At 47.2% G+C, this 10,309-nt stretch overlaps 1 protein-coding gene across 3 annotated transcripts in view; it reads right to left on the reverse strand.

Annotated features, from left to right (window-relative positions):
- The window catches only part of LOC140204745 (caspase recruitment domain-containing protein 11-like), an 82,244-nt gene extending 80,042 nt beyond the window's left edge, over positions 1 to 2,202 (reverse strand). For all 3 annotated transcript variants that reach the window (XM_072271503.1, XM_072271502.1, XM_072271501.1), the window contains exon 1: positions 1,992 to 2,202. The gene's annotated coding sequence lies outside the window, so the exon portion shown is untranslated. The remainder of the gene's footprint in view (positions 1 to 1,991) is intronic.
- Positions 2,203 to 10,309: the final 8,107 nt, after the last annotated feature.

Genomic DNA, 10,309 nt, shown 5'->3' on the forward strand with positions numbered 1-10,309 from the left:
GACTTTGATCCAGAATGCCGGCAGAGATGTTATGTCAAACATACTTCTCAGCCCGCCGTCATTAGCAAGCTCGAGGAGTTGATCTTTTTCCCGTGCTGACACGGATGATTCACCGGGGACATTCACAAATGGGTCACGGATCCATTCCTTTGCATGTCTTGGGTCACTGATGACCCCGCATACGTTAAAATTCAACAGTGCGTGACAGGGAATGCGGAAAGGTGAGCTGACTCATATCGCCAAATCATATTGTTTCCTCGCGGCCTGGTGGTTGGGAACACTCTTAGCACGAAGAGAGACCAATCAGGATGCTCGCTCTCCCTCTCAAAAAAATCTATTTCCGGGATATTGTATATAATTTCCGGGCGTCAGGGAGCCACTATCGATATGCGGGAGACTCTCGGAACTTCCGGGAGAGGTGGGATGTCTGGTTTAGACTCCTCTACCCTGGGAAAACGCTCCTTGTTCTTCTCCTCACATGGCAGCTTTTCAGCTTTACAATCAGGTTTCAGATTTATTTATTTATTACACGTACGTGGAAACGCACAGTGAAATCTGTTTGCATTCACAGCCGACATAGCTATGGATGTGCTGCGGGCAGCCCGCGAGTGTTGTCTCACATTCCAGTGCCAGTGTAGCATTCCCACAATTCTCGGCAGGACAACACAGGGCACAACAAGCAACAAAACAGCAACAGCAAAACAAGCCCCCGTTCCTCCCTCCCTCCCACAAACACCGATAGGCCTCCAACTCCGGGACAGGCTTCCGGGCCTTCAGTCTCCAGTCTTAGGCCATTAGGCTCTGATTTCTAGACTTCTGAATGACCTTTGTGCTTCAGTCTTTGGTACTGGCCCCCAGGCTAGCTGATGACAGGACCCCGAACTCTGGGTTCGCTGACTGACAGGCCCTCGTTCCCCCCTCCTGCCTCTTCTCCCTTGCTGCTTTAGATTTTGGTATAATTCTTCTGTCTCTGTGCCTTTTACCTTTGCCCAGCTCAGTTCTGGAGAATTTCTGGGTTTAACAGGGATGCAGAAGAATGCCTTACATCCAGTGACGAAGAAACTTTAGTCAAGTGTGCATCAGTCTTCAAACCCCATGATTCTGAAGTTAGTAGAAATGAAACATCCACATTCACAGACCCTGTTCTGGCATCCAGAAGCACAGTTCATTTTGTGTACAGTTTTTTCTAGAGAGAAAGCGTGGAACAGGCTCTTCCAGCCCTTTGAGCTGTGCGAATGACCCACCAATTTAACTCCAGCCTAATCACGGGGCAATTTTAAATGACCAATTCATCTGCCAACCAGTATGTCTTTGGACTGCAGGAGGAAACTAGAGCACCTGGAGGAAACCCACATGGTCACGGGAAGGATTGTACAAACTTACAGAGGACACCAGAACTGAACTCCGAACTTAGACGCCCTGGGCTGTAATTGTATCACGTTAACCACTACGTGACTTTAATTAGTATGAGTATCATTTCCTGTACGTAAGCTGTTTTTTTAATGTCACTTTCTGTGAGAGCTAATTTGGATTTCACTATCCTGGTGGAGGGTCTAAGTCTGGAGCGTCGACTGTCTATTCCTCTCCATAGATGCTGCCTGACCTGCTGAGTCCCTCCGGCATTTTGTGTGTGTTGCTCTGGATCTTCAGCCTCTGCGGAATCTCGTCTGTTTCCGTTAGTCGCTTCCACCCAGTGAGTATTGACTGACTCCCTCCCCCCAGCACAAGGCTTAGAGATGACAGCCTGAAAAACCTCTCTTTGGACTCTCAGCATTCCAAGCCCCATGGCTGGAACAAAGTCGTACACATTTTGCAATTTACCAGGCAACAATCATTGGCTTGACTCACAGGAAACACAGAGCCTTAGTATCACATACAAAAAAAATGCTGGAGGAACTCAGCAGGTCAGGCAGCATCTATGGAGAAGAGTAAACAGTCGACTTCTCCGAGTCCCATCTTGGTGAGCAGTCAACCAGCTTTTCCCAGCTTACCTGCTGTATGGAGCCGGGTTTGAGCAGCTCCTCAGATCACCAAAGGCAAACTGCTTTTCCTTTCTGCTGTAGCTGACAAGCGTGACTGAGCAGGCAGCCTGCGAACGGCCGGTGAGCTGCAGTCTGACGCTGAGCTGAACTATGCAAGGCAGGTATTCAGGAGAAGCTGGAGGTGTATGCTAACCGCTCCCAGAACTCACTGGAGATGTGAATGCGTCCCACAGCCAGAGAACAGAGTGGGTGGTGTAGAACTGTCAGAGTCATAGTTAATTGCAGATTAGAAATGATGTCAGTCTGTCCCCGGGAATACAGGTCGTAATAACAGTGAGGTAAAGCGGGGGAGGGAGCTGTACACCTGAGAGTGATGTAGGCTCACACACTCTGAATTACACCCCGTTCCCTTAGGGGAATTTTAATAGTGTAGCAGTTAGCACCACACCTTAATGGTTCGGGGCATTGGAGTTCAGAGTTCAATTCTGATGTCATCTGAAAAGAATCTGTATGCCCTCCCCGTGGGATGTGTGGGTTTCCTCTGGACTCTCTGACTTCCTCCCACTGTCCAAAGACCTTCCAGATAGTGGGTTAGTGGGTCATCGTAAATTGTCCCGTGATCAGGCCCGGGTTGTTCTGCAGCACAGTTCAAAGGACAGGAAGGGCCGATTCTGTGCTGCATCTCAATAAATAGTTTAACTAATTATGAGAGGATAGGCAGTCACAATCCTCTTCCCATGGTAAAAATGTCAAATACTTAAGCATATGCACTTAAGGTGAGAGGGGGAAAGTTTAAAAGAGATGTGTCGAAAGAGAGAGGAAGATAGAGGAAGAGACAGAGGGAGCAAGAGAGAGAGACAGAGAGAGAGAGAGATGAATCTGCAGGGAATAGAGTGAGATGGATCATGTTCAGGTAGAACAGATTTAGTTTCATTTGACATTGTGTTAGGCAGAGTCATTATGAGCTGAAGAGCTGGTTCTTGCGTCGCACTGTTCTGCATTTGCTAATTCCCAAGGTTTTAGGCTTACTATTAAATCCGGATCATTTATAGGGATGTTAAATTCGAATAAGCGATGCTGCAGATTGTGACATCGAAACAGCGAGCTGTTGGTCTCAGCTATCGCTGTTGCAGGAGGATATCTCTCTCTCTCCCTCACCAGTGAAGGAGAGCCTGTCTGAGACGTCAAAGGGTTGGGATGGACAGGGGGTTTTTGATGGACTCTGGGGGGGCTTTGTTATTGCTTGCAGGGTGGCTGAGGGGGGTGTTGATTCTTTTGCTGGAGCAAGTGTGGGGAAGGGAAGGTGGACGGTTGATGCATTCTCTGTTGCTTGTGCATGGGAGAGGGGTTTTCTGTCAATCGTTCTTTGGAGTTTTCTTCTGTTTTGTGGATGTCTGTGGAGAGTAAGAACTTCAGGTTGTGTACTGTATACGAGGAAGGCAAAGAAGAAAATATATGGACACAGCGAAAGAGCTAACAGATCTAAGTGTGTGAGATATGATTGAAGCTGCGAGGGATCAATCGATGTGGAAAGCCATGATCGCCCAAGCATGTAACGCGCAAGACACATGAAGAAGAAGAAAACTGTACACTGTATACATTCTCTGACATTCAATTGAACCATTGAAATAGCATTTGTTCCTCTGCAAAAGGACGCTTCACTTCCTCAATGGGAGACCATTTAGTGTAGATTGGAGATAACACCTCCTCCTCCTCATTGGCAATCAACATAGGCATATGTCAAGAATGCATGCTCAGCTTGCTGCTCTACACTCTCTAAACCTAGGCTGTGTGGTTAGGCACAGTGCAAATGCCATTTATAAGGCTTAGATTATGAAGACACGCAGTCCTCTTTTATTGTCATTTAGTAATGCATGCGTTAAGAAATGATACAATGTTCCTCCGGTGTGATATCACAGAAACACTGGACAGACCAAGACTGAAAAAACTAACAAAACCACATAATTATAGCATATAGTTACAACAGTGCAACAATACCATAACTTGATGAAGAAGTCCATGAGCACAGTAAAAGTTTAAAGTCTCTCAAATGTCCCACATCTCACGCAGACGGGAGAAGGAAGAAAAACTCTCCCTGCCATACCCGACCACGGTCCGACTCTGAGTCATCCGACAATTTCGAGCTCTGATCAGCCCTCCAACACCGAGTACTGAGCGCCATCACTATCCGAACGGTCGCCAACAGCAGGCAAGGCCGGGGACCTTGAGGCCTTCCCTCCGAAAGATTCCCGACCGCGCAGTAACGACAGCAGCGAACGAGCGTTTCAGGAATTTTTCCAGACGTTCCTCTGTGCTTTCACGTCCGTCTCCATCAAATCAGAATTGTCCACGGCCCCTATTTAACGGATACGATATCATTTTTCACCGGAGGGCTGCGCACGCACGGCGCGCTGCTCTCTCTCCTCCCGCCGATGTGGCTTGTCAGAACCGTGGCAATAAAGGAGGCTATCAAAGCTTACAGCGGGATCTGGACAAGCTGGAGAAATGGGCTGAAAAAATGGGAGGTGGAAATTAATGTAGATAAGTGTGAGGTGTTGCACTTTGGGAGGTTCAGCTAGGACAGGTCTTACATAGTGAATGGCAGGGCATTAAGGACTATGGTAGAAAAGAGGGATCAGGGAATGCAGAGAAATAATTCCTCAAAGGTGGATAGGGCGATAAAGAAAGACTTTGGTACATTGGCCTTCATAAATCACATTACTGAGTACAGGAGAAGGAATGTTATGTTGAGATTGTATAAGATGCTGGTGAGGTCAAACCTGGAGCATTGCGTGCAGTTCGGTTTCCCTAGCTACGGGAAAAACATCAATAAGATTGAAAGAGCACAGAGAAAACTTGCATGAATGTTACCAGGACTTGAGGAACTGAATTACAGGGAAAGGCTGTAGTTCCCTGGAGTGTAGGGGAATGAGAGGAGATTTTGATAGAGGTATACAAAATTATGAGAGTTATAGATATTGAATGCAAATGGACTTTTTCCACTGAGGTTGGGTGAGACTAGAGCTACAGTTCATAGGTTATGGGTGAAAGGTGGGTTTCCTCCGAGGGCTCCAGTTTCCACCCACATTGCAAAGTCGTGTGGGTTGGTAGGTTGACTGGCTGCTGTAGGTTACCCCCGGTGTGTAGCTGAGGTGAGAATCAGAGGTGAGTTTTGGGGTGGGTGCAATGTCAGGAGAATATGGAAAAATGGGATTAGGGTAGGATTAATGTACCACCAAGGCTGCAGTCTACAGGGCCTGCGTCCTCAGCACACTGCTTTACGGCAGTGAGACCTGGAGCCTCTACTCCAGACGAGAGCTGCGTCTCAACGCCTTCCACCTTCGCAGCCTGAGACGCATCCTGGACATCAAGTGGGCTGACCGAGTCACCAACAATGAGATCCTGGCCACGCCCAGATACCCAGCCTCTTCACCATGCTCCAACAACACCATCTCTGCTGGCTGGGCCACGTACACCGCATGTCAGACGGGAGGATCCCGAAAGACCTGCTGTACGGGGAACTGGCCTCCAGCAAGAGAGCACAAGGGCGGCCCCATCCTCGTTTCAAAGATGTCTGCAAGAGAGACATGAATTCACTGAACAGGGACGTCGAGAGGTGGGAGGACATTGCAAGCGATCGCTCTCACTGGAGGCTGGAACAACGCAGAGGTCTAAAAAGAGGAGAAGAGAAGCTGAGGCTTGCTGCTGAAGGAAAGCACACTCGTTGGAAAAACAGCACCAAGACAACACTGGAGGACAGCTCCTTCAAGTGCAGTCGCTGCAGCCGAGACTGTCACTCCCGTGTGGGCCCCTACAGCCACAACAGACGCTGCTCTGACACAGACTGAAGCAAGACTTTCCAGGCGCAGATCCATGGTCTCGCGAGACAAATGGATGCCACAATGTAAAATAGGTGGTTGATGGTCAACATAGACTCGATGGGCCGAAGGGGCTGTTTCTGTGCTGTATCTCTTTGCTGCTCCCTGCCTACAGCAGGAGAACTGGCCACTCACCCCAACACTTATAAACAAACCTCTGGAGGAACTCAGCAGGTCAGGCAGCATCTGTGGAGGGAAATGGATGGTTGACGTTTCGGATCAAGACTCCCTTCAGCCCAATAGATCTGGGCTAAGCTTCATGCTGCCCACAAGCCTGTTTCTAACCCCTGCCTACGCACTTAAGTACCCCATTTCAGGTACCAACTGAGGCCGAGTCCCAGTCACTCACCCTTCCCTTGGTGTTGAAGCCCCTCCTGAGTTCCTGGTTAAAGAACGTCAATGTTTTACACTTTTTTTAACTGCCCATTTCACTAGTCTTCATTGACACTACTACCAACAGCCATCAGAGGCAGGGGTAAGAACGCAGGAGCACAAGAAATAGGAGCAGGAGTTGGCTATCTGGAGCGTTGATCACCTTGGTGCGGGGAAGCAACGTTGCCTCGTTTGGCGGTGTACACGTGTACAGCTGATTGACAACAAACTTGAACTTGCACCTGGCAGTAGTTTAATTGGGGTTTTGTTCAGCACAGGCATTGTGGGCCGAAGGGCCAGTTCCTGAGCTGTACTGCTGTGTGTTCTAAACGTGTTTAACACTGCCCAAGGCGGAAGCCTCCGGGTCGCAAAACTGTTCCCACTCGCATCTCACCGGCCCTGTGACAGCAATCCAGTTCCTTTAGCTTTACTTGTCACATGTGCATCAAAACATTGAAACACACAGGGAAATGCATCGTCTGAAACGAGGATTGTGCCGGGGGGGGGGCAGCCCGCAAATGTCGCCACACCTCAGGTGCCAACATAGCACGCCCACAACTCACTAATTCACTAGTCCTTCTGGTAAGATGGCGGTACGTTTGATTGCAGCGGTTTCTACGGGGCCAACCCAAGGTATTATTGTCCTTTTTTAAACATATTTTTTAAAGATCCCGAGACCCTGCTGAACATTGGGAACTTAAAGCACTGCAGGTCTACCCCATCAGCGAGTTGCTCATAGGCAAAGAAACCGAAGGAGATGGACTTGGTGCGGACCGTGCTGCCGCTGCCAGCATCAGAGAGGCACCAGACGTGTCGGTGTGTAGTCTCACAGCAAATGATCGCGTCAGTTGCTTTTCTTGTGATCCCCAGGCCCTGTTGGACGTGTTGGAATGCTGGAAGTCCTATTCACTGATTATATTAACAGGTGGCAGGGGGAGCCTCGTGGCCTCGGTCATATTGGGAACTAGGCCTCAAGCCGCGGTGTTGCCTGTTTGCAGCCTCCCAGACGAGAGGTGTCAGAGTCGTTGCGCACCATTAGGGGCAGTGTGGTGTCACAGTGTTGGTGCTGCCCGCCAGTGTCCACTCGGCACAAGTTTTTTTTCAGTGCGCATGCATGCAGCCTGGTACAGCCGTTCCGATCTATTCTTACATTCTTCTTCTTACTTTTTAATTTACGTTTTTTTTTTGTATTTTTTTCCTCACGGTAACACGTCAAAGCTGCACCCTCTCTAACATGCTGGTAGAGAGAGTTTTATTCGGGTTTCTTTTAGTGCTGGAAATGATTACATCCCGACACGCAGGACAGAAGCAAGGTCGCATTGTGTATTCCACAGAACAGCAAATACTGGCTGGCTTAGCGAACAGAGCGGCGGACACCCCTGCTGAAATCCGGAGGAAAACACACGGAGGATGCAGAGGGGGATCACAAAGCCGAGGAAAGAGGACTGGGTCGAGACAACAGAGACTTTTGGAGAAGAGGAGTTCGGTGGGTAACACCGTTCCGCCTGACCGGAAGTGAACTGAGAGCGGTAAACGTAAAGGAGTTGAGTGCTTACTGTTCTGGTTAACAATGGATGATGCAATCCGGGTCATATTACGATCGAGGAACGTGCTTACAGACTGGATGTTGAACTTTTTACTGTTGGACTTCGGCCACATTCCACCGTGATACAACACTGGGCGACACGGGAGGTCATTCCTGCCTGTGGCCATCGAACGTGCAGCTCCTCCCGTGGAGGGTCAGACACCCTGAGCCAATAGACTGGTCCTGGACTCATTTTCCATCTGGCATAGTTTGCATTTTGATGTTTGATTGTTGGGGGGTTTTGTATCGCTATATTTATGCTCTATTCTTGGTTGGCATGGCTGCAACGAAACCAAATTTCCCTCGGGATTAATAAAGTATATCTATCTATCTATCTATCTAAAGCTGTACTATTGTGTTCCTCAGCAGGCTGCTGCAACAATCACAGACTCAGGGCCTTGGTCTTTTCTTGGTGTGGCTGTATTTTACTGATATCTTCTATGTGTTATATGTGCTTTGTGCTGTGTGACGCAACATTAATCTTTCCAAATTCCCCTTCAGGTGACCTCTTGCCATGATCTCTGGTTTCCCATATAACTTCTATCATATTCTCAGTGTGTGGTATGCACCTGGTACGTTGGCATACCTGCCTTATAGTTGCTTGCAGAGTGTTAGTGCATTAGCATCTGTTCAAGGGGCCTTATCTGGTGCTTAATATGGAATTGGATGCCATTAGTGGAAGTGTTCCATATTCAAGGGCAGATAAACTAGAGGGCATGGACTGAGATTAAGGGTGGGAAAACAATCAGAGGGAATGTTTTTCTCACCAGACAGTGGAAAGCGCCATGATGGTGGTTAGTCAGCTCCCTCGTGGCTGCTGGCTTCCGCGGTACCGAAGACATCTTCAAGGAGCGATGCCTCGGAAAGAAGGCATATATCATTAAGGACTCCCATCAAGCAGATCATCATTGCTACCATCAGGGAGGAGATGCAGGAGCCCGAAGGCACACACGCGATGATTCAGGAACAGCTTCTTCCCCTCTGACATCCGGTTTCTGAATGGACAGTGAACCAGATGAACACTACCTCACTACTTTTGTATTTCTATTTTTGCACTGTTTATTTGATTATAGACACAAGATGGAAACTAACTGGAATTCACATTTTTCCCATTATTATGTATTGCATTCTATTGCTGCCGCAAATACCACAAATTTCATGGCATATGGCGATGATATTAAACTTGATTCTTAATCCACTGCTGGAGAGGGTGGTGGAGACAGAGTCGACAACATCATTATCTAGATGAGCAGACGTAGAATACTATGGGCCAAGTGTCGGAAAATGGGATTAATATGGATGGCAGCCCAGTGGCTTGTGAAGACATGATGGACTGAATGGCTAGTTTCTAAACTATGGATTTATACATAGATTCATATTTATACAGCACAGAAACAGGCCATTTGGTCCATCTAGTCCATGCCAGCCATTGATCTAATTCCATTTTCCTGCATTTGGCCTATGTCCCTTTGAACCTCTCAGTGCTGTGTAGCTATTTAAATGTCTTTTGAACATTGAATTTGGACCAGAATCAGAATCAGGTTAAATATCATCTGCATATGTTGTGAAATTTAATGTTTTGCAGCAGCAGTGCAATGCGATACTTAATAATCTGTGAATTACAGGAAGTATATACAGTATACAGTGCCTATAAAAGGTATTCAGACCCCTTGGAAGTTTTCATATTTTGTTGTTTTACAATATTGAATCACAGTGGATTTAATTTGCTTTTTGATGCTCATCAACAGGAAATGACTCAAACAGATTTCTACAAAGTTATCTAAATTAATTACAAATATAAGATACAAATAATTCAGTAAGTATTCATCCTCTTTAATATGACGCATCAAATCATCACTGATGCAGCCAATTGGTTTTGGAAGTCACGTAATTGGTTAAATGGAGATCTGTATGCAGTTAAGGTGTTTCAATTGATTGGTATGGTATATATATATATCTGGAAGGTCCAACTGCTGGTGAGTCAGTATCCCGGCAAAAACTACACCATGAAGACAAAAGAACACTCAAACAACTCTGCAAAAAACTTATTGAGAAGCACAAGTCAGGAGATGGATACAAGAACATTTCCAGGTCACTGAATATCCCTTGGAGTACAGTTCAGTCAATCATCAAGAAATGGAAAGAATATGGCCCAGCTGTAAATCTGCCTAGAACAGGCCATCCTCAAAAACTGAATCACTGTGCAAGAAAGGGACTAGTGAGAGAAGCCAGAAAGAGACCTATGACAACTCTAGAGGAGTTACAAGCTTCAGTGGCTGAGGTGGGAGAGACTGCGCATACGACTGTTGCCCAGGTGCTTCACCAGTCGCAGTTCTATGGGAGAGTGGCAAAGAGAAAGCCTCTGTTGAAAAAATCTCACATGAAATCTTGGCTAGAGTTTGGCGGAAGTCATATGGGATACTCTGAAGTCAGCTGGAAGAAGGTTCTATGGTCTGATGAAACCAAAATTGAGCTTTTTTGCCTTCGGATTA

The sequence above is a fragment of the Mobula birostris genome, chromosome 11 (assembly GCF_030028105.1).
Source record: "Mobula birostris isolate sMobBir1 chromosome 11, sMobBir1.hap1, whole genome shotgun sequence".
In the NCBI taxonomy this organism is placed as follows: domain Eukaryota; kingdom Metazoa; phylum Chordata; class Chondrichthyes; order Myliobatiformes; family Myliobatidae; genus Mobula; species Mobula birostris.